The following is a 23293-nucleotide window of genomic DNA, read 5'->3' on the forward strand; positions in this document are numbered from 1 at the left end:
GAGGGGTATTCTAATTTGAGATGTGGGCACCTGGTTACGGAATCTTTTGGGGATGGGGAGGTTCGCGAAGGGATAGATGCGCAGAAATGGAGGGAGATGCTGGAATGACGGTGAGTAAAAGAAATACACTGTAGTGAGTTGCACTCTTGTGCTGGGGGCAGCAAGGGACCGCACAACTGACGGGAGAAATAGGCTGTGCCCAGGTAGGACAGGAAAGCAACTAAAAAGCTTCCGTGAGGTACTGAAACGAGGCATCCAAGCATTTAAATTCTTTTTTAGCGGCGCTAAACTGCCATTATTTTGAGCTTAAGAATAGGGATGTGTGTGTACGTTATTTCGCGGCAATGTTGGTGTAGTGAATTTAGGAGGAAAGGTTGAAGGGGAATTGCTTTAGTGAGATTTAAGTTTATGAAAAGAAGAGTGCAAAAAGTTTACCATAGGTTAAGTACCTTAAAGAGTTAACAGTGCTTACTTTAATTACGGAAGAGGTCTGAAGTACAGAAAGTTGGAGTGTGATGTTGTGAAAGACCCGAAGAATGCACAGATAATAGGTACTTTCAGATTAGTAGGGAACTTCGGCATTTGGGAAGAGCTCGGTGTGGGGAGGGAGTATTAAAAGAATGTCAGCAGTACATTTTGATTTAAAAACGTACATGGCACTGAAAAATCAGCTCAGGAGGCTGTAATTTGAATGTGGAAAAGTAATGTGAAGTATTTTTATGCGTACACTTTCACCTCAAAATCATTTAAAATACTTTTCAAAATGCAAATAATAAAATACCAGCAGCACTATAATTTAGACTAAGAAGTAACAGATGCTGCTGTGGGTGATGATTAATATTTAGGAAAAATGTATCAGAAAATAATTGAAATACTACAAGTAGTAGCTGACTATTTGCAGTTTTGATAGACTTTGCAAAAAGCCTTGGAGACATTTTAAAGAGCAGTGTATCAAAGAGCATCAAATAAATCTAGCTGAAGTGCAAGTAAATTTGAAGAGGAGCTAGGAATAATTCCACTCCTCAACTGTAGGGTAGAACTTGCCCTGTACAGTTTCGAACAAATTTATTTACTATGATTTTATTAATATGAGTCTTGTATGATGGAAAAAAATTCACTTTAAATATTGAAGGTTGGCCAATATACTCTTTTTGTTTGTATCTATTTAGCAGCTTTGAGGGTATTGTGGCCTGATTAATGATCCAGCTTTACAGAGAAAAAAATGACTCCTCTTAAAGAAAGTTGAAAGTTATATTAAATTAAAATTTGTATTAATTCTTTGTTGTGTTGCTCTTTGAATTTCTTAGACACATTACAGTAGGTTGGGATAATTCAAATGTTAATTTTCCTTTGTTGCCTAACATTTTTTTTCCATAATGCTTGAAAGTGTTTTCTGTAGGCACAACCTTAATGATTTTAAAAAGAGTTATCTGAGGATGTAGAAAGTCACAGGTAGTAGGGTTTTTTCATGATTTTTTACAGGAAAGGAACCTTTATATTCCATTAGAAATAGTAAATATGGATTAAACTAAATAATTCTCAAAAAGGAGACTCGGATACAAAACACTAGAAGGAGCTAATAATGGAGATTCAAAATTATGGCAAATAAAATATATAACTTCGTATGAGCAGTGTTTTGATTAAAAATAAGTCTTATGAAACAGGCAATACTAAAACAGATGTTGTCAGTAATCTTCCTTAGGAAAGGAACACAGAAGGAGGCATATTTTGACAATCAGACTCTGTACTAGACACTTTCATATTTGATATTCTTATTTAATCTTCCAAGAACACCATAGAAAGCCATTTTTACAGATGCGGGAACAGGTTCAGAGGTTATATAACTTGACCACATAGCTAGTAATTGGCAGAGCCAGGACTGGAACCCAGGTATGTGTGATTCCAAATCAAGTTCCCCTTTAATTATACCAGGCTGCTTGGGACTTTATATTGACATTACACTAAGATGTAGCAGTTTGAATAAAATTTTTAAACTGTAATACCAATGTTTAATTGCATTTATTGCTAAGAATGAATGTCATTCTTAGAAAATTCAATTTCTGACACAAAGGAATTAGTTTAGTGTAATGTCTGTTGCTTGTTTATACCCGTGTAACGAACATAATTATATTACCCAATGAAAGGACTGAAATAGATAGCTTATTTCTGCTACAGGGGAAAAAAAACTCTGGTGGTTTTCTGTAAGTGGTAAAATCACAACATTAAAAGCATTTTTGTTTTGACATCAGAAAAACTTAAACACACATCACTTTTCAGAAACTTTTGTGGTGTCATCCATCACACAGAATTTTGACTTACAGTGTAGTCAAATTTATTAAACTTTGCATTTATGGCTTAAAAAAAAGAAAAAGTTAAACATTTTGCTCTTAAAAGTTTTCATTGTTTATCTTTTCTGTTATAGAAGATTCCAAAGGATTGCATTTTCTGATAATGCTTTGTATGCACCTTGGTTTCAGAATATTTTGATGGTGAGATCTCTAATAGAGCGATAGTTGTATTCAAAACTTAGGTGTATTCATTGACCACTTGGGACATTAAGTATATAAACAGGAATTCCTAAAAACCAATGTCACATAATAGAGTTTTCTTTTATCTTTTTTTTTCAACGAATATTGGATGGCAGTATACACGTTACTTTGCATCTTGCTTTTTTCATTTAATATCATAGAATATCTTTCCAGGTCAATAAATATAAATTTGACTTACTCATTCTAATAGCTGTATAATATTCCATAGTATACATGAATCATAAATTCTCCAGCCATTATGCCAATAATGAACATTCAGTTTATCTCTCCCCCCACCACTTAAAAAAATTTTTTTTTTACCATTTTCTTTCTTGGTATTATAAACAGTGTTACAAGAAACATCCTTATATAAGTTTATTTAAGTCCTTATTTGTTGGTACTGTTTTCAGTAGGATAAATTCTCATGTTAAGGGATTACTGGAACAAAAGATGTATGTATTTTATAATTTAACAGATCTTAAAATCTGTTACTTTCCAAAAAATTTATTTCCCAAGGGTTACAATAACCTGCACTGTCAACACATACAAGCCCTGGATGGGATGCTGTCAGCTTTTAATTTTTGCCACTCTGAAGCTGTGAAATGGTATGTTGTTGCATTGATTTACATTTCCTCAACTTCTAATTAGGTTGAACATTTACTTGTTCATTTTCATTTGTCTGTTGGGTAGTAGTTTATCTTACCAATTTTCAGGGTTTTGAAAATATATTAGAAGTATTAATCTTTTATCTGTTTTATGTCTTGTATCTGTTTTTCTCCAGTTTTGTCATTTGTCCCTTGATTTTATGGTATATTTTGCTTATACAGAAGTTAAAAAATTTATGCAGTCAAATCTATGAATTTAGGCAAGTAGGTGCCTTACATTGCTTGAGAAGACTTCTCCCAACCAAGATTATGTTCATTCTCTATATTTTATTAGTATTTTATAACTTTTATTGTTTACATTTAGCTCTTTAAAGCAGTCATATGTTTATTGTAGTTTCTCTCAGTGAATGGCCACTTATGGCAAATATATTAATAATTTATCTTTTTTCCCCACTGTATGTTACAGTTCTTCTTTTTGTCATATATTACATTTTCATATGTTCTTGGATTAATTTTGGACTCCATTTTTTTCCACTAATCAGAGATTCTTTAGATCTTAGGGACCCATATATAGGCTTCAAGGCATCCATGAATTCCCTGAAATTATATACATAGCTTTCATCAGATTTGCAAAGGAGTATGCAGTCTCCTTAATGGTAAGAATCACTGATTTGTAATAGATGGTTTATATTTAATGGAGTGAGTGCATTTTTTGTTTTTAATATTAACGTATTACAACATGCAACTTGTGAGTTAAATTTAGGTTACAAGCACATTAGTTATGAACAATTTCTCTGGGGTGTTATACTGAAAAAACTTTGTTAAAATGTATACAAACTTAATTTTTCTAATGAGGTACAGTCTATAACATGGAGTCAAAATGAACACTGTCACTTAGGTTACTACTTAGTTGCTTAGCTGTTACTTAGAACTCTGCATGTCAGAATTTGTTGCTTTTACAAAGTAATTCTTTCTGAATCTTGAGAACACACTGTTGCTAATGCTGGCTGGTGGAACAGTCAATGAAACCTTTGTTATATAAATGTACGAATTATGTGCCTGATAACTTTATTTTCTATACGGCCTAAGCATTTAAAATAATATTTGTTGTTCATATGCTTATAACACAACTAAATAAATTTATGGATGCATTAGGACATAATGTTTTAAATGAGGACAGTAACTCAGAATGGATATGTAGGCATCTTCATTGGTCAAAATTATGTTAACCCCTATGTTCTTAAAACCCTCCTAAACTAATGAACTAACTCCAGGGCCAAGGTTGAGACTGCTGTTTGGAATTTGGTCGTTTTTACAAGTGCCTGAAACCATACATACCTATAAAATATTCCCAAGAATGATAGATTTCTCTACTTATGAAATTGTTTGCAAACCTTACAGTAGTTACTGTTTAGAGGACTTATGGTTTAATTGGAATGCAGTTATTCTAGAATTGCTAATTGGTGTCTCACTTATGAGTCCTAGACAGGTTATCTAGTGCCATGGAGTAGTCAACTGCTACAGTTGATCTCAATTAAAGTAATCCTAGGATATCTCTCTACCACTCTGTTAAGCCTTCTAAGAGATTTTGGCACTTAGTGAAATTGAAATAGTAATGAATATTCAAACACTGCTCTCCAAAATGACCACTTTTGAAGGGTGTACTTATAGATGGACTTTATAATCAATGGTTCACTATAGCCTAATTATTTATAATTATCTGCCCACCTACTAGTAACTGCGTTTCTGTACTTTGCCTTTCTGCCTGTTAATTATAGATTAACTGCCTGTTGGACCACTTGTGCACCTGATTCTGTTCCCTCACCTACTTAGAGACGTGGTTCCAGAAGTTTTCCCTCATTCTATAGTTATCATTTCTTTCTGCTGGATTCTTCTCATTAGCATGTGAACATGCTATTATTTCTCCCAACCAGAAACAAAATGGTATTTTTCTCTTGACTCCTCTTTCTCAGCCAACCTCTGTCTCATATTTCAGCTTCCTTTAGCAGTAAAACTTTAAAAAATTGTCTATTCTCACTGTCGCTGATTACCACAATCACCAGTAACTTCCCTAAATCCTACAGTCAATTCTTGGTCTTCATCTTACTTGACCAATCAGCAGAACTTGACACAGTTGATCACTTCCTCCTTTTTGGTAGACTTTCTTTACTTGGTTTCCAATATATCATACTCTTGGTTTTCTTCCCCCATCACTGGTCATTTCTCTGTCTCCTGTGTTTGATTCTTTTTTTTTTTCTCTTCAACCCCTTAACATAAGAATACTCCAGGGCTCAGTCCTTGGAACTCTTCTCTATTTACTCTTCTTAGTTGGTGACTTATATGCTGACAGCTTCTAAATATGTATTTCTAATTGAGCCCTATTTCCTAAACATTAGATTCATGTAACTGAGCTGCCTACTTGAAATTATCTTTGAGTAATTAATAGACTTCTCAAACTCAGTATGGCCAAAACAAACCTTCTGATATCTCTGTACACTGCCTCAACACCGCCACCCCTCAAACTCATTTTGTCTCTGACCTTCTTTATCTCAGTTGATAACAGCTCTATCCTTCCATTTGCTAGGGTTTTACTTTCCTTTTTCTCATGCTCTGCATCTAGTCTGTCAGAAATATCTTGTTAACTTTATCTTCAAAATATTTCTAGGATATGACTACTACTCAACACTTCTACTCTTATCACCCTAATTCAAGATACCATCATCTCTTCCCTGGATTACTGCCATGTCTTAACTAGTCTGTTTGATTCCACACTTGCCTCCCTACAAACTATTCTTTTTTTTTTTTTTTTTTTTTTTTTTTTTTTGCGGTACGCGGGCTTCTCACTGTTGTGGCCTCTCCCGTTGTGGTGCACAGGCTCCGGACGCACAGGCTCAGCGGCCATGGCTCATGGGCCCAGCCGCTCCGCGACATGTGGGATCTTCCCAGACCGGGGCACGAACCCGTGTGCCCTGCATTGGCAGGTGGACTCTCAACCACTGCACCACCAGGGAAGCCCCAGACTATTCTTAATATAACATTTCGGGTGGTCCTTCTAAAATGTAAAAAAAAATCATGTCACGCCTCTGCATAAAACTCTTCAGAAGCTTCCTTAAGAATTAGAGTAATGCTAGCTGCTTTTAAAACAAAGTCCACAATTTTATTGGCTAAACACAATAAATGACCCCTTTTTTCCCCCATGATGTTTTAGGTGATCATTTTGGTGGATGGTTTTCCTCTTCACAAGTTATTCAGGGTCTTGGGTACTTTCTGTCATGTAGTTATGCCATCCCCTCTGGCTTTGGAGCTCTCTGCTGTCAGCCTGGGGAAGAAGCAAGAGAAGGGTGAGGAGGTGCATACCCCTTTCTCAACTTCTTTGACTTCTTTTACCCTCAGTCTCTTGATGAGGACTAGTTACCATCTATCAATATATGCAAGGGGGGAGGCTGGGAAATGGGTTTTTTAGCTGGCAGTGACTTAGTTGCAGCTGTGTCCTATGGAAGGTGGGGGCATACATTTGAATTTTTTGAATCCTTTTGAATAAATCTTACAATTTATTTAGACTTGTTTTGTGACTCAGAATATAAACTGTCTTGATTAATGTTCTGTGTGAATATGAAAAATGTATATTCTGTTGTTACAGGGTAGAGTATGCTGTAACTGTCAGGTCGAGTTGTTCCAGTCTTCTGTATCCTTGATTTTCTTTCTGCCTACTTGTTCCATCAGTTATAGAGAGAGGGGTTTTGAAGTCTCTGGTTATGATTGTGGGTTTGTCTATTTCTCCTTAGAGTTCTGTTACTTTTTGCTTCATGTTTTTTTGAAGTACTGTGATTAGCTGTATGAATGTTTAGGGCTGTCATGTCTTCTTGATTAATTAACCCCTTTTTCATTATGAGATGACAGTGTTTGTCCTTGGTAATATTCTTTGCTTGAAACCTACCTGGTCTGTTATTAATATAGTCACTTCAGTTTTGATTAGTGTTAGCGTGGTGTATCTTTCCCATTCTTTTAGTATTAATCTATTTAAAGTGGATTTCTTGTAGGCAGCAAGTAGTTGGGGCTTGTATCCAATTTCACAATCTCTCTTATAAATGAGGGTGTTTAGAGCATTTACTTTTAATATAATTATTGATGTGGTTTGAGTCTGAGTTACTGTTTGTTTTCTTTTTGTTCCATCTGTTCCCCTTTTTCTGTTTTTCTGCCTTCTATAAAATTAATTGAGGATTTTGATTCTATTTCATCTCATTTGATGACCTATTAGCAGTGCTGTTTGTTGTGTTTTTTTAATGGTTGCTTTAGGGTTTATGGTATACATTATACTACTTAAGGTATAGTATAAGAACCTTAGTCATTGTACTTCCATTTTCTCTCTTCCGGTTTTTCACTATTGTTATATATTTTACTTGTACATATTAAGTCCTGTGATACATTGTTATTATTTTTATTTCAAGCAATCAGTTATCTTTTAAAAAGATTAAACAAATTTTATAGTATTTTATATTTACTCATACGTGTATCATTCCCAGTGCTTTTCATTTCTTTGTGGAGATGCAGATTTCCATCTGGTACTCTTTTCCGTCATCCTCAAGGATATCTTTTAAAATTACTTGTACTGAAAATCTACTTGGTGATGAATTATTTTCACTTTTTTATGTCTAAAAAAGTCTTTGTCTTACTGTGTAAGAAATTTTTGTTGGGGATAGAATTCTAGGTTGACATTTTTTCTTTCAGTACTTTAAAGATGTTGCTCCCTTGTCTTTTGGCCTGCATTATGAGATGAGAAGACTGCCATTGTTCTTACCTTTGTTAAGCTGTACATAATGCCTTTTTTCCCTTTGACTGCCTTTAAGATTTTCACTAGGTTTTAAGTAGTTATAATGAACCTTGCTGTAGTTTCTTCACTTTTTTGTGACTGGGGTTTGTTGAGCTTCTTGGATTTGTGGGTTTATAGTTTTCATTAAATTTGGAAAGCTTTGGACATTATTACTTCATATAGTTTTTATGTACCATTTCTCTTCTTCAGGAACTCAGATCACACGTATATTGGCTACATTAGCTGTCATAACAGTTCAGTGATGTTTTACTGATTTTTCCCAGGCTTTTTTCTTTTTGTATTGTTTTAAATAGTTTTTTACTGCTATGTCTTCAATTCACCAATGCTTTCTTCTGTGGTATGTAATCTGCTTTTAATTCCATTCAGTGTATTTTTCATCTTAGGCATTTCTTTTCCATTTCTAGAATTTCATTTTCGACCTTAAAAAACAAACAAAAAAAGACTTCTGTTTCTCTCCTTAATATGCTTTTACTTTATTTTGTTGAACAAATGGAATATTATTATAATGACTCTTTTGATGTTCTTGTCTACTAAGTCTGCTATCTGTGTCATTTTGGGATTGCTTTCTATTGATTTATTTTTTTCTTTATAATGGAACACATTCTCCTGCTTTTTTTTTACATACCTGGTAAGTTTTAATTTGATGCCAGACATTATGAATTGTACCCTTTTAGGTGCTGAATATTTTCAGATTCCTAAACATATTCTTAGGCTTTGTTTTGGGACACATTCAACTTACCTTGAAACAGTTGGATCCTTCTAGGTTTGCTTTTAAGTTTGTTAGATGGGATCAGGATAGCCTTTAGTCTACGATTAATTTTGCCCCACTGCTGAGGCAGTACCCTTGCAGTTCATTTCAGAGTACTCTACCCAGTGCCCTGTGTATTACAAGGTTTCCCCACCCTGGCTAGTGGGAATGATGGTTGAGTGAATCCCAGAAATTTTTCCACCTGCCCCTTTCGGGTGACCTCAGTTTCTTCACACATATGCACTGATTGGTACTCTGCTGAAAATTCTCTTTTTTTGCAGCTTTGTCTTCCTTATTACTCTGCCCAGCAAACTCCAGCTACCTTGGCCTCCCTGAACTCCCAATTCTGGCTCCTTAAGTTAGGGAGACTGTTGGGCTCTGAGTTCCCCCTCTCTGTACTGTAGCCTGAAAACTGTCTTCAAACAGTCATATGACTCACCTCATTTCTTTTCTCTCTCTTAAGGATCACCATCCTGTACTGATTTCCTGTCTAAAGTTCAGTGCCTGAAAACTGTTGTTACATATTTTATCTGTTCTTTTTCAGTTGTTTCAGGTGGGAGGATAAATCCCCTGTTGCTCCATCTTGGCTGGAAATGGAAGCCAGGTGGCCTAGTTATCTTTGATTGTATATCCCTAGGTTGACTTAGGGGAAAGTAGTGAAGTTGGATAATTTGAATTACGATTGACAACTAAAACTAATATTATAAACTTAGGGGCAAAATAATGTTTTATCCTTCTCTGTTTCCTTATAATTTCTAGCATGGTGTTGCACACAGGCCCTTAGTAAATTGTTTACTCAAAGTTAGAGGCAAGTCTTACCCACAATAGCCATATCTCCTTCCTTCCCCATTGAAGTTTCAAGAGGACTTCAGTTAATTCTTTTGCCTGTTACCAATTTTACTCTAACTTCAAGAAACCAGTTCTTATTTCATCCCTTTAGATGCAGCTGAGCCAAGTGAAGCTCTTTCAAACTGGGCAATGAAGTCTCTGGCTCTAGAAGAGGTTTCTGCTTTTCCTGTCAGTATGGTTCTTGAGCTAATTGATCACATCCTTGCTGGGATGGGTGAATGCATAGTCCTTTTCTTTCCTGTATTCCTTTTGTAATACCCCTATTGCAAGCAAAGTAGTAGAGAAGGAAATCATAAGGGATGTTGGTACCAGTAGTAGTTGTGATCATTATGTTGCATCAACAGCAAACATACCTAGTTTACCTTAAGGTGAACAATTTTATTATAGTTACCAGATCTTCAACTTTGCATGATATAATTCTTGCTAAAGATAGTTATACTGTAATGAATCCCTATGGGTACTATAAAGTGTTAGGGACAACCATTTTTAATTGAAATTGTTGGATTCTCCTTTTGGGAGATAGTGATTTGAAAAATTGCAAATTGATTTGGTACTTATATAAGAATTTAAAACTGGATTTAGAGGGAAAGAAATGCCCATTTTGCTAAATTCCAGTAGAATTTAGGAATCATCCATTGTCACCTTATCACATATCACCTTACATGTTTCTATTCTTTATTCCTAAGTTTGTGACATAGCTAAAAATAAGTGATTTGTACAGTAAAGCACACAAAAATGAATTTAGAGATTCATTAGATGGTGTCTGAGTTGGAAAATACCTTAAACTTTTGCTCAGTATGGTTATGGAATGAGGCTAAGGGGTTATGCAGGTACAGACTAGCTCTTGGCATATTTATTTCTAATCATAAATTATGCTTGAGTTGATTAATGAATATAATTTAGAGATGTTATTGGTTCATTGATAACATGCTCCTGGTATATATATTCCCTTTATGCTTTGAAGCAAAACAGTATGGGAAATGGCCTGATCAATCTAGTTGATTTTTTTCCTGATAAAATAAGTCAGTAGGTGTTGGTATCCGGCTCTCCATAGTTGTCTTTATACAATGAATTCTGTTCTGAGTTCTCTGTTACTGTTGTGCTTTCAAAATAATGCCTTGTTACAGTATACTTTTATTTTAGTTAATAGTAACTTAAAAAATATATAAAGTTAAAAAAAAACTAGCTGCACAGCATAAACATTATAACTAAAATCCTACTGCAAAAAATGACTTTTTATTGGTCTTCAATAAAGAGAGTTGTAAATTCTCCATATTGCTGTTTTTTCAAAGAGCTTGGTGATTAAGTAGGGCTGTTTATGGTTCTTTACATTTCTAAGGTATGACAGAAAAGGACAATATCTTAAGAATTTAGTGATAAGAAGAATATTTTGAATATTTGGAGGAATATTGGAGCTTTGAGCAAATTGAGTTGTTGGATTTAAATAAAATCAATAAAATCCTCCTTCAGCCTTGCATTTGTTAGTTATGTCAGCTTTGTCCATGTCAAACTGAAACTAGTTCAGCAATCAGATTTGATACTAAGATTCTTGATCAAATATGACTGAGAAATTTATGATTATTTTGTATTTGGATGTTAGAAAGCTGCTTTCAGTTGCCAGCGTTTTTTATTTCACCATAGTTCTATTGCTTTTGGACAAAATGCACCCATCTCTTTAATAAAGTGTTAACATGTTCCCAGTGTGTTATACATCTGGCAGAAAACCAACTTAGCTCTGTTGTTTCCTGCATAGAAGAGCTGATTAGAAAGACTGACTTGACATGATCTTAAGGTATGTTTTAATAGACAGCTTCTTCATTTTGTTGAAGAGGATAGAATAAAAACCATTCATTTTTGTCCTCTAGACTATAAATATCATATTTTCCCTTCATGTTTTGAAGGTTAAAACAAAGAAAAAAGGCAAACTTGTGATGCTATTTTAGTGTCTCAAAATACGAGGAAAATTAAGGGTATGTATGACTTTTTGCTTCTGAACCTGGGTATAGTTAGTGATGATAGTTTCTGTTTGACTTGGGATGAGCCTGTCCAGGAATGTCTGATCAATGAGATGTAATTATGTGCCTTTTTTGCCTTTGCGCTTGGTTGGAACTCTCTGACTAATTAAGCCTGTGACTAGTTATAATCTAGTCTTCCTCATGACCACTTTGACTTCCCTTTGGTCTTTTTTTTTACTTGTTTAGAATCTTTCCCTACTTTGCCCTTGGACCCATGTTTCTTAAATGGTTTTCTGCCTTTCCCACCAATGGCAAGCCATCATGACCTCTAAACCTTCTACTGTAACAGGCAGTGATAACCAACAGTTGTTGAATACTAATTGTGTACTGGGCATATTTTAGGTATTTTATAAATTTGTAACTTACTTAATATGAAGGATGCTTATTCTGCTGTCCTCAGAGTTACTGGGAAGATCACATAATCTTCAAATGGTATAAGGAATGTGAAAATGTTTGTAAGATATAAAAACTACAATTTTGAGTTGTTGTTAATAGTGATAATAATACACCTGCTTTCTCTTTGATGTTGTCTTTTGGTTTAACGTAGTTTAGACTTTATATTTCTTCCTGCTGTAGGCTTTCCGCAGGGCCCTACCTCATAGGATCACAGTTGTCTGGTAAGTGTTCAGATAAATCAAATGACAATGTTACATGAGTTATAGATTTGACATTCAGATTAGCTATTCATTTCTTTCCTCTCTTAGGAAGGAGTAATAATCACTGTGAATTCATATTATTATTTGCTCTTAAAGATAGACATCTATTTACTTTCATGTAGATTATAGAATAGCCCTTGCCTTTTATTTTTTATTTTTTAAATTTTTGGCTGCGTTGGGTCTTCGTTGCTGCACGCGTGGACTTCCTATAGCTATGGTGAGTGGGGGCCACTCTTCGTCGCGGTGCGCAGGCTTCTCATTGCGGTGGCTTCTCTTGTTGCGGAGCATGGGCTCTAGCTGTGTGGGCTTCCGTAGTTGTGGCACATGGACTTATTTGCTCCATGGCATGTGGGATCTTCCCGGACCAGGGATCGAACTTGTGTCTCCTGCATTGTCAGGTGGTTTCTTAACCCCTGTGCCACCAAGGAAGTTCCAGCCCTGGCCTTTGCCCTGGCCTTTTAACATGACCAAACTTTCTTCCCTCTTTCCTACTAATCCTCGCCAGCTTGGCCGTTTGAGGATACATTTTTTTAAAAAGGCAGATTAAATTTGGTTTGTGAAAGGAATTTCAGTGTGTGTGTGTATGCACATATATGTATTAAATAACTCCTTAGCTTCTAAGTACTTTTTTTAAAAAAAAGCATGAATGATGGTCAAATTAGTGAAGGAAAAAACCCTGTTTCTCCACTATGGAAAAAGTTTTACGTGGTAGTTCCTTTATTGTCAGTTATCCCACAGTGATTCATTGTCATATTCTCAAATAGAGAGAAAACATGTGCTTTGTATCCTTAGTTTTAATTTAGGAATTTCAACTTTTTCTTATTTTTTCACTCAGATATAGAATACAGTAGGTTGTACTTTTATATTAATTGCTGGGATCATGAGAATCCCAAAGACCAGAATTCTTGGCTTATACAGAGTTTCAAAGGTTTTTTGTTTTTTGGTTTTTTTTTTAAGTCAGGTCAACAATTATTTGCCATTCTGCAATCAGAAAATTTGGTAGGCCAGAGTGATAGAGGCTTTGAGAAATAAACTGGTGTGATCACCTATTTCATCATATATTACTGCTATTTGTTTTTTCTGGCATTAGAACGTTATTCTTAAGTACTGGTCAGCCATGCTGAAGGTTTAACATAAAATTGCTATACACAATTTCATGAATAAGCAATGATATGATTTGCATATTATAGTAACTTTTATGTTTATGAAACAAAACTTTAAATTTTCCTAATTAGCAGTGAAAACATTTTGACCAAGATGCTGAATTTGTTGGGGGCTCTATTTACTTACATTTTAACTGCACATTTAAGACTTTTCTTAATTTATTTCTTAGTGAGTTTGCCAATCCAGAATTGAGGATGTTAGAATTGAAGAACTCTGTAAACCTTTTGCATTTCACCTAACCTTCCCCTATCCTCGTATGAAGTTACTGTCTTTTTTTTTCCACATTTATTATTAATTTATCTTGTCCTGAAAAATTGTTGAGGAGATTTACAGATGTACATGTAATATAGAAAGAGAGAAGAAGGCAGACTGAAGTAGGAAAAGAAGTATTTGTGTAAATATTAACTGCCATTTTAGGTTTTTTAGCCCATTTTCTTTTGGACATTGAGGTATTAAAATACCAGAAAGTTTTCTATAGATTGTCTTTTCAACAACAATGAAATATAATCCTTACTTCAGACTCTGAGATAAATTTTGGAGTAATAGCATATCTGCTGCCTTTTTATTTAAGGAGCCAGGGAAAGCATTTTCCGTACTTGCATTTTGATCACAGAATAAAAGTGGGAAAGTCTTATTAATTTAGTAATAACAAGGATAGTTTGGGAAGATCAGGAAACTAATTATAAGAATTGAGTCTGGGATATTGTAGCATAAATGATTTGTGATGATGCTGTTCTTACTGGGATACGAGAGGCTCTGATTGTGATTTAAGGTTGTTTTCAATGTGAAGTCCATCAAGGTAGAAATTTATATATTGATTATTAATTACATTTTGACAGAGAATTTAAGATCATGTAATTTGTAATTTCAAATTTGTAATTTGAAAAATAATTTATGATATGTAAGTAATCTTTTTCTTTGATGGTTTTTAAGAAAATCTGATGAAGTAGTTTATGGCTGATTAATATAAGAAAAATATGGATTGAGTTGACATTTCTAAGCTACAGTATTCATATATGATTTATAATAAGTGCTGTTAGATTAACATTAAAGGCTAATATGAAATTGCCAAAGCTTAAGTTAAAGATAGTTTCGAGGAGAGCTGTTGCCTTTCTTTTTTCTTAAACATTCCTCTGGTTGTCCATGGTATAGTACATAAAATTTCACATGGTTAATGTCATATACCCATTTATTTTGTATTCAAAGTAATTGATCCTTTATTCTCTCCCTTTCCAAACTGTGGATGCTTTGTTTAAAAAAAAATGTATTAAGACTATTTTCATAATTTTCCTTAGATAGTAGTTGGCTTTTTAATTTGGTTCATGGTATTTTTATGCATGCAATAGATTTTGATTTTGATATAGTCAAAATCATTTATCCTTTAGGTTTTTTGCCTTTGGTTACATGTCTTAAGTGAAGATTAAATAAAGCGCGCGCGCGCGTGTGTGTGTGTGTGTGTGTATAAAATCTTCTCTAAATATGTTGTAATGGTATGTGGTAATGGTATTTTACCTTAATTTATTCTTTCTGTAGGGCTCTTCCTTTCTTTATGTAAATCTGGTTTCTGACATACATCATTTTCTGTCTCTCTGAAGAACTTTTAACATTTCTTGCAGGGCAGGTCTACTGGTGACAAATTCTCTCAATTTATGTTTCTCTGAAAAAAATCTTGATTTGTCCTTTACCTTTGAAGGATCATTTTGCTGGATACAGAATTCTAGGTTGGTATTATTTTTGTTTTGTTTGTTTCTTTGTTTTTTCCCTTTCAAGACTCTCAGTATTTCACTTCAGCCTGTTCTTGCTTGCATGACTTCTGAAGAGGATACTGGTGTAATGCTCAATGTTGTTCCTCTTAGGTAAGGTGTTTTTTCCTCTGGCTTCTTTTAAGATTTTCTCTGTATTTGATTTTCTGCAGTTTGAATATGATATGCCTAAGTGTAGGGTTTTTTGTTTGTTTGTTTATTTGTTTTTTGGTATTTATCCTGCTTCGTGGTCTCTGAGCTTCATGGATCTGTGGTTTTAATTTTTATTTATTTATTTATTTATTTATTTATTTATTTGGATCTGTGGTTTTTAATATCTATCATTTATTTTGGAAAATGCTCAGCTATTAGTAGTATTTCAAATATTTTTTCTGTTTTTCCTCTTCTTCTGATATTCCCATTATGCATAGTTACACCTGTTGTAGTTGTCCCACAGTTCTTGGACATTCAGTTCTGTGTTTTTGATTTTTTTTCCTCTTTGCTTTTCTTTTTGGGAGGTTTCTATTGATGTTTCTTCAAGCTTACTGATTCTTTTCTCAGCTGTGTCAGCCTATTGATGGACTGATCAGAAGCATTCTTCATTTCTGTTACAGTGTTACTGATTTTTGTCATTTCCTTTTGACTCTGTCATAGGGTTTTCATGTCTCTGCTTACATTGCTTACATTATCTACCAGTTTTTGCATGATGTCTACTTTTTCCATTAAAGTTCTTAGCATTAATTAAGCATAGTTATTAAATTCTCAGTGTGGCAATTCTAAAAATCTCTGTCAAATCTGAGTCTGGTTCTGATCCTTACTTTGTATCTTCAGACTATGTTTTTTTTGCATTTTAGCATGCCTTATAATTTTTTTGTTGATAGCCGGACATAGTGTATTGACTGAAAGGAACGGAGGTAGATCGGCCTTTAGTGTGAGGTTTTATGTTAAATGGCTAGGAGTTAATTGTTTGCTGTAACTGTGGTGTCAGAGGCTAAAATTTCCACTTTTGTGCTTGTTGTCTTTGGGCTTCCTTAGTAATTCCTGAGGCTTGTAGTTCTTCCCGCTATACTCTCTTATATAGGAGCTTTATTGATGGTAGATGAGGTGTAGAGGAGAGGAAGCATTCTATAATCCTATGATTAGGTCTCAGTCTTTTAGTGAGCCTCTGTTTCTTGGCTGTGACTTTCCTGAGTAGTTCTTAGCGCTCCTGTCCTCCTCCAACATTTAGGTGAGTCAAGAAGGCTAGAGAGGAAATTAGGTATTTTCCTTCCCCCAGGTTGGTTAGTCTTCGGTAAAAAATTTCCTTTGAGGGCAGGACTTTGTTATGGAGAACAGAGGGAGTGCTGGGCTATTTTAAAATAGTTATTCGCCCCTCTGCTAAAAGTATGAGGGGATTTTTCTCAGATCTTCATAATGGAACCTGTTGGTGCACCTAGAGAGAAAACTCAGGAAAGAGTGCCCATTCCCTGAGTTTTTAGCTCTCAAGCTAGTTCACACTGAACTTTCAGCAAGTTGTCAATTATAGTTTAAGTGTTCCTAAGGATACTGGCCCCAAACTGTGGGTTTCTGATCCCTGTAAGCTGTGATTCTCTGTCTCTCCAGTTTTAGGGCAGCGGTTTGCCTTGGACTTCAATTCTCTGATGGATCTAAGAAGAGTTGTTGATTTCTGTTTGTTCAGCTTTTTTCTTGTCGGGAGAATGGTAGTAATGACTTGTAAGCACTTTACATGTCAGACCAGAAACCCTTAATGATATTTTATAAATTGTCATGTAATTTTATTCTTTTAGTTTTTGGCTTTTATTTTTCAGTCCATTTGGAATTTAGTTTTGTGAGGATATAGGGAATAAGGTATGCTTGTGGGCCATCCTGTTTCACTGCTTTGTCTAATAATTCTTGTTAGGGTTATACTACTTTCAGTTCTTAACAGTTTATATTCTTTAGTGCCTGATATGGTTAATCATTCCTACATGATTCTTTGTTTTACATGTCTGTTTATTATTCTAGTTGAACCTCAGAATTGTTTTGTTAAATAAAAGAAAAAAAATTAATATTATAAATAGAACTGCTTAAGGTTAGTAATATGATTAGAATGATAGTGTTATGTTTGGACTTCCCCATCTGTAAACATATTTCTCTTTGTTTATTCAGGTCTTCTTTTACATTTTGGAAGTTTATAATTTACTTTGTCTCAGTCATGCAAGTTTCTTGTGAGATGTATTTTCTGCATTTTAAAAATCTTTTTATTTTGAAATAATTTTAGACTCTAATGGAAGTTGCACAAATATAGTACAGAGTTCTTGTGTACCTTGTACCTAGCTTCCTCCAGTGATAACATCTTATAAGACTATAGTACAATTATCAAAGCCAGGAAATTGACATTGGTATACTATTAACTATAGACTTTACTTGGATTTCATCAATTTTTACATCATTCTTTAAAAAAAAAAAATCTCTCTCTGATATTATTGGAATGGCCATCCACTACACACTTCTTCCCATCCCCACTCCCACCTCCCTTTTTTATTTTTTTATTTTCCTTCTCTTTGCTGGAGAGTGAGAATGTTATTAATTTTCAGGGAGCTGCTTTTTAAATAGATTTTAAATTCTAAAGGTTTTTCAGTTGCTTTCATTCTTAGGATTGTAATCTTCTCATTTGCTAATAATGTTATTTTTGTTTCTATAGCATGCCATCTTGCATTGGCAGGGTTTCTAAATTTTACTTATTTTGTGCTTGATTTTTACATAATTTTCCTTGGGCTTTACCTTTAAGGAATATTAACTACAAATGTATAATACTGATTTCACTAATATCTGGCATTAAAATTAATCATTGATAGGTAATGAGTGCTTTTACCATGTTTCAGGAATTCTGATCACCTTAAATGAATCATCTCATTTTATCATCACAATTTCCTAAGACAGATGTCAACATTTCCTTATTTACAGATGAGTAGTAATTGGCTTAGGTTAAATAATTTACTTGCTTAAGGTCACATTAAGAGGGGACTCAAACCCAAGTTTTAAAATTTTGTATTCATTTTGCATTTAACCATTCTTTCATATTAACCTCTACAGCAGTAGAAAAGATGAATATTAAGGTACTCAGATGAATTTGATTCTAGGGCATGCATTTATCCTATGGAAGTGGCAGAGAATTGAACAAATTAAGTTTTCTAGAACTCAGATTAAACACTTTTTACAAACTGATATTTTAATGTTTAAGTAGACATCAAAAATATATGTTTGTTTTTTAAAGGATGGAAGTACTTAAGCCTGCTCTCCTCTCCCTCCCTTTCTTCCTTCCACAGGTATTTGTTGGGAGGTATAGCCAATATTGAGTATCTAAATATGTCAAAATGTTTTTAGTTAGATGGGTGTAGAATTAAGTGTGGTAGTCCACTGAAATTATTTTATACTTAATTATGAAGAACAGTGTGTAGTTACCTTTTGAGGAACATTAAAAGTTAATTCCTCTGCGGTTTAAATTTAGTATGCATTCTTATTTCTGATGACTTCAGTTGATGTCAAGGTTTTACTGTGACTTAGAGTGAATGAATCATAAAATAATAGTATCTTTTATTTGAAAGGAGCCATAAAGGACGTTCTACTTAGCTTCCTTCCCGGTGTAGGAATGCTTCCTTCACTGACATTTTTTAGCTGTTATTTGTGGGAAAAGGGTTAATTTTTTATTTATAGTTGCAGTCTTTAACAGTTTTCTTAATTCTTTGTCACTCTTGTATTTGTCCTTGTCAGATTGCGTTTTCTTATATCTTGTGCCTATATATTCCTTTCAAATCTGAGCTGATAAGTTTTAGTGTAGCTATATTTTTTCCTTTGGGTAGCTTTGTCTTCTGCACTGGCATTCATTGGTGCCTTCTCTTCTACCTTTCTTACATTTATTTAAGTGACTTCATTAGGTAGAAGCTGTAAAAACCACACTTGTGCTTACAGATCTTAATGTCATAAATTCTTTAAAATGCATTTTACTTCTGTCATTAACCTTTGTTACATGTGTACTTAAACAACAGTCATTCTCTGAGATCTAACTAGATCATTTATTAAATGTTCTTAGCTTTGCATGCTTTACACTGAGTTGTTGCCATAGCATTAATACTCAGAAGTCCTCTGGAAGGAAAGGTAAGATTATATGTTAATTTCTTCTGGTCAAAGGAAAGATACAGGGCTTCCCTGGTGGCGCAGTGGTTGAGAGTCCGCCTGCTGATGCAGGGGACACGGGTTCGTGCCCCGGTCCGGGAAGATCCCACATGCCACGGAGCGGCTGGGCCCATGAGCCATGGCTGCTGAGCCAGTGCATCCGGAGTCTATGCTCTGCAATGGGAGAGGCCATAACAGTGAGAGGCCCGCATACCACAAAAAAAAAAAAAAAAAAAAAAAAGAAAAAGGAAGGATACATTGGTAGAACAGAGTGTATAAAGTGTAATTCAGTTTTATGTTTGAAAATAGACTGTATGTAGAGACATCTTTTTTCTGGAAGTTCTGCACTAAGTTAATGAGAAACTGGGTGAGCTTATTTACTTAGTTGTAAACAGCTTGAAATTTGGAAATTAAAGTGTATATAGATTTTTCTGTGTGGGAATGGGATATCTTCTAGACTTGATTAAAGCACTGTTGCTTAATTTTTTAATGAGAATCTTTTCCCCTAATGCTTAAAATATCAATCACTTTCAATTAAGTTGCTGTGAATAATTCTTCCTGTCCATTTCTCTTCAGTTTTTCATTCTCTTCCCAACTGAGTTCTTTATACTTGCTCTCTTTTGACAGGTTTTTGTTGGTTTTATTTGGTAGATGAGGACTCCCTACATAGATTTTGTGGTACCCCAGTTATGAAAAACAGTGGGATAAATGTTCACATGTTATAACTTCCCTTTTTTTGGCTGGGGTGGGGTGGATGAGTAAGACAAAACAGAACAACAAAACAGTGAATGTTGGCAAGTGTTCAAATATTTCTTTATTTGTCTCATTCACCTTGGCTCAGTTCAATAACTGCTTATGAGTAAGTTTTTCAGTCTTAGAAATAAGGAGCTGAGAATAATGTGTGGGTAACTGATTAGTATCCACCTCACAGAGATGTTGGATGGATTGATTCTTAGAGAGCCTAGGAAATGTCAAAACAGTATAAATGCAAACTACCATTATGACAAAGTAAAGGCTACTTTGAAAAAAAATGTAATTCAACTTGTAAAAGAAACTTCCTTTAAGGGAGAAGACTGGATTTGAGTTTCTGTATGGTCTTTCCTTCTGAATACTAATTAGTACCTGAACATACGTAAAACTTAAGTGTTGTTTTTTAAAAATATATATATATATATAATTGTGAAGTGTGTATGCAAATAGATTCAATTTAAATTTCTTGCTGTATAAAATGTGTAGGAGGGCTTCTTGAGGTTTGCTTTCAGATGAGGTGTTTTCTCAGTGATAGTGATGAATTTTCATCATTACCATCTGGACTTTTATCAACATTTTCGTTAAGGACAAGAGTCAAATATAAGTCCTTAGGGAAAATAAATGTTTCATCTCACACTTATTACAGGGTACAAACTAGTTGCAAGTCTATACAGCCATCAGTTATATAGGAAGGTGTTTTCATTCCTCCTAGTTTTATGGCTTATCTCTTGTATCTGATGGATTTGCTGAGAGCTTGTTTCTGTGGTGGGAAAGTTCAAGTTCATATGAGCTGAAGTATGTCAGGCTCACATAGACAAAAGTTACTGTGTGTTGTCCTACAAAAAAAGCAGACTACTTAATTTTTTTACTGCATGTCATGTGTGTGTTTGATTTCTCGATACCGAAATCAGGTGTATACTGTTAGGATCTCAGAGCTGTGGTTCGCAACCTTAGTTACTTGTGGGAATCACCTTGGAAACTTTCAAAAGTTTGCTGGTGCTGTTGCCTGGGTCCCACCCTTCAAAGATTGATTTGATAGGTCTGGGGTGTGACCTGGGCCTCAGTTCCCTCAGTGAATCTCATGTGCACATAAGGTTGAAAACCTCTGTTCTAGAGACTCATACTGGACCTACTTGATTAGAATGCGTGCTAACTTTTTTTTGTTTTTTTAAGCACCTGAAAATTCTTGTCATAGTTACAAGACTAATATATCATGAATATTTAAAATTATGTTTTTGAGTTTACCATAGTCACCTTAAAATAGGCGTTGTTAATGCTACCTATATTTTGAAAGTTGTTTACCAGATATGGTCAAAAGACCAAAAGGCTTAATAATTAACTGCCTTTAATAGTGAGCTGTTATTTCCTTCAAAATACAGAAAGTAACAAGATAGGCAGAAAAATAACTGTTTACTTGGTCAGCCCCCAAACTTACATAATTCAGGGAGATGAATAAAATCCCAGTTAGTCCATTTCTTGCTAGCACTGGTTTTTCACAAGGAGTTTTGTAAATCGACTATGTACATTCTAGTCCTGTTTCTCTCATTCTCAAAACCTGAACAGAGATATTTGAAGTTGTGTGTGCAAACGTTACTAGAAAAGCTTCATCATTCAAATACTTAATTACTGCTTACTAAACGTATACATTTAAAAGCTTCTATACGTAACTTCTCATATGTTATTTTCAAATTCAGTAGGCTATGGTAGGAAGTCCAATTAGATTGAAAGTTATATTTAATGTTCTATGCAGAGTAATTGATGTCACTTGGGGAAAGGCTGGTGGCTGTCTTCTTATTTCAGCATATTTGGGTATGAGAAAATTAATTACACTAAAATTCTCATGATTTTGGAAAATGATGACTATTAAAAACACATTGAGACTACAGTCCTGCAGCCTGTGGACCAAAAACCACATTCACAGAAAGATAGACAAGATGAAAAGGCAGAAGGCTATGTACCAGATGAAAGAACAAGATAAAACCCCAGAAAAACAACTAAATGAAGTAGAGATAGGCAACCTTCTAGGAAAATAATTCAGAATAATGATAGTGAAGATGATCCAGGACCTCGGAAAAAGAATGGAGGCAAAGAGCGAGAGGATGCAAGAAATGATTAACAAAGATCTAGAAGAATTAAAGAACAAACAGGGTTTCCCTGGTGGTGCAGTGGTTGAGAATCTGACTGCCAATGCAGGGGACATGGGTTCGAGCCCTAGGCTGGGAAGATCCCACATGCCGCGGAGCAACTAGGCCTGTGAGCCACAACTACTGAGCTTGCGCGTCTGGAGCCTGTGCTCCACAGCAAGAGAGGCCGCGATAGTGAGAGGTCCGTGCATTGTGATGAAGAGTGAACCCCGCTTGCTGCAACTAGAGAAAGCCCTCGCACAGAAATGAAGACTCAACACAGCCAAAAATAAATAATAAATAAATTTAAAAAAAGAACAAACAAACAGAGATGAACAGTACAAAAACTGAAATGAAAACCACACTAGAAGGAATCAATAGCAGAATAACTGAGGCAGAAGAACAGATAAGTGACCTGGAAGACAGAATGGTGGAATTCACTGCTGCGGAACAGAATAAAGAAAAAAGAATGAAAAGAAAGGAAGACAGCCTAAGAGACCTCTGGGACAACATTAAATGCAACAACATTCGCATTATAGGGGTCCCAGAAGGAGAAGACACAGAGAGAAAGGACCCAAGAAAATATTTGAGGAGATTATAGTCAAAAACTTGGCTAACATGGGAAAGGAAATAGCCACCTAAATCCAGGAAGTGCAGAGAGTCCCATACAGGATAAACCCAAGGAGAAACACGCTGAGACACATAGTAATCAAATTGGCAAAAGTTAAAGACAAAAATTATTGAAAGCAGCAAGGGAAAAATGACAAATAACATACAGGGGAACTCCCATAAGGTTAACAGCTGATTTCTCAGCAGAAACTCTACAAGCCAGAAGGGAGTGGCATGATATACTTAAAGTAATGAAAGGGAAGAAACTACAACCAAGATTACTGTACCAGGCAAGGATCTCATTCAGATTCGATGGAGAAATCAAAAGCTTTACAGACAAGCAAAAGCTAAGAGAATTCAGCACCAGCAAACCAGCTCTACAAGAAATGCTAAAGGAACTTCTCTAAGTGGGAAACACAAGAGAAGAAAAGGACATACAAAAACAAACCCAAAACAATTAAGAAAATGGTAATAGGAACATACATATCAATAATTACCTTAAACGTGAATGGATTACA

The 23293-nt window shown here is 34.8% G+C and overlaps 1 protein-coding gene across 3 annotated transcripts in view; it reads left to right on the forward strand.

The window, feature by feature from the left end:
- The window catches only part of HS2ST1 (heparan sulfate 2-O-sulfotransferase 1), a 190601-nt gene that overhangs the window by 866 nt on the left and 166442 nt on the right, over positions 1–23293 (forward strand). The gene's annotated exons all lie outside the window — the stretch shown is intronic.

Source organism: Mesoplodon densirostris, chromosome 2 (genome assembly GCF_025265405.1).
Source record: "Mesoplodon densirostris isolate mMesDen1 chromosome 2, mMesDen1 primary haplotype, whole genome shotgun sequence".
NCBI lineage: Eukaryota > Metazoa > Chordata > Mammalia > Artiodactyla > Ziphiidae > Mesoplodon > Mesoplodon densirostris.